Raw genomic sequence first — 2,297 nt, forward strand, 5'->3', positions numbered from 1 at the left:
CAGAAATAGCCAAACTCCTTCCAATGTTGAACAATCATGGATCTTTCACGTTCATTAATATTGAATGGTAAACACTGCTGGAGGGCATCACACACAGGATTTAGTTTTACCAGTAGGCCAGGAGTATCCTGGTTGATCTGCATGTTCTGGGATATGTTATTCACAATGACGGAGTACATGCAATAAACATTAAGGACATTAATGATTAAAGACAAGGACATTATTGCCATTAAATGCTATTTTAAATGCTGGCAAACGTAGTGAGCCTCAGCTTCCCTGTGCTGGCTGGGAGAGGATTCTGCTCTTAGTGACATCAGATAAAAAGCCTCTTCTGGGATTAGGTTTATCCTGAGAGTTCAAGTTTCACCATTCATGGGAAGGGACACTGTGCCAGCCACACAATCACCTTCAGAGGCTACAGTTTAGATCTTAGAGGCCATAGAAAGACCATCACAGAAATGGCTGTAACCTATTTCCTCACTTATTGATTAGTGTGTGACCTTGGACAAGTGCCTTTACTTCTGAGCCTCAGCAGGTACCTGGAATTTCAGGAAGTTTTTAATAAATGTTAGTGAGGGCATTATTGTTTTTCATTATGGTGATATAACTTGAAAAAGGAGTAAAGTCAAAGGATGAAAGAGGTCTGGAGAAAGAGATTTTACAAAAAACTTTCAGATTTATTCATTTTTACAAGCATTTGTAGAGTGATTAGTCTTTGCCAGGCACAAGACATGACGAGGTTGGCTCAGGATAGGGCAAGGTTCAGAGTCATTGATCAAAGGGTTTCTATGAGTTGCCGTCAACTTGGTGGCATGTAACAACAACAACAAAAGAAAAAATGAGAAGTTCTACCCTTGTGAAGTTTGCTGTAGGATATGCCTATAATAAGTAATAAACATAAAAATGAAATAAACTGTGTAATCTTGTAAATACGGGGAGCTCTACTGGCCCAGTAGTAAGAAGGTGCACTGCAATCCTAAAGGTATACAGTTTGAATTCACCAGGTTCTCCGTGGAAGAAGGATGGGAAGTCCTCCCCCTTGCAATTTATTGCCTCTAACAATTGACTGGGGGGTCAGCTATGAGTCAGTTCCAACTCCACAACACACAACAACAACAGCATAATGTTGTAATAAAGTGAGTATCACTGACTGAAAACCAAGAGCATTATGTATGTCGTTTTGTTGTTGGGTGTCATCAAGTCAGTTGTGACTTATAGTGACCCTAAGAACAACAGCTCTGAATTCCACCCTATCCTTAGCCAATCTCATTGTCTTCAACACACCTAATCTCATTACCCTAGCGTGTCAGTCAGTCTCATCCAGATTTTTCCTCTCCACGCTGATCCTCCACCCTTCCAAGCATGATGTCTTTCTCCAAAGACTGGTCCCTCCTGGAAACATGCCCCAAATGTGTGAGACAGAGTTTCAAACACCTTGCCTCTAAAAAGTAACTTGGTTTCAACCCCTTTGGGACAGACATGTTTGTTCTCTTAGTGGTCCAATACTCTTTCCCAGCACCACAACTCAAAGACATCAATTCTTCTTTCATCCTTAGTTATTGCTCAGTTCTCTGATGTATAGCAAGCAACTGAGAAGACTTTAACCAGGATCAGGTGCACCTTAGTCACTCTACTGAAAAAGTTCTTCTTCATACACTCTGAGGAGGTCCTTGACAACAGATTTGCCTAATTCAATTAATCTTTTGATTTCTTGATTTCCAGTGCCAAGAGTGTTGAATGTGGATCTGAGCAAGAAGACGTTATTAATAATCTCAATCTTTTCTCCATCTATCATTGTGTTGCAAATTGGCTCAGTGGTGAAAATCTTTGTTTTCTTGATGTTGAACTGCAATTTATATTGAAGACTGAAGTTATTGACCTTCAGCAGCAAACGTTTCGAATCCTCCCCAGTTTCAGCAAGCAAGGCTGTGTTGTCTGCATAGCGTAGATTGTTGATAAGTCTTCCTCCAATGCTGATGCCACATTGCTCCTCTTAAAGTCCAGCTTCCCAAATGATCTACTCCACATATAGATTGAGATGGTGTGGGGAAAGAACACATATCTAACACTCTCCTTTCTTGATTTTGAACCATGCGGTATTTCCTTGCTCTGTTAGGATGATTGCCTCCTTATTAAACTATAGGTTTTACATGCGTACAATAAGTGTTCTGGGATTAGCCACAATTGGTCATAATCCACACAGTCTAATGCCTTTGCATAGTCAATGAAACACAGACAGGTCTCTAACAACAATAATACCCACAAGGACTAACCTATACAATATTAAAATGTTTTAA

This window comes from Elephantulus edwardii, unplaced genomic scaffold (genome assembly GCF_000299155.1).
Source record: "Elephantulus edwardii isolate Elephantulus edwardi_28Jun2011 unplaced genomic scaffold, EleEdw1.0 scaffold00021, whole genome shotgun sequence".
NCBI lineage: Eukaryota > Metazoa > Chordata > Mammalia > Macroscelidea > Macroscelididae > Elephantulus > Elephantulus edwardii.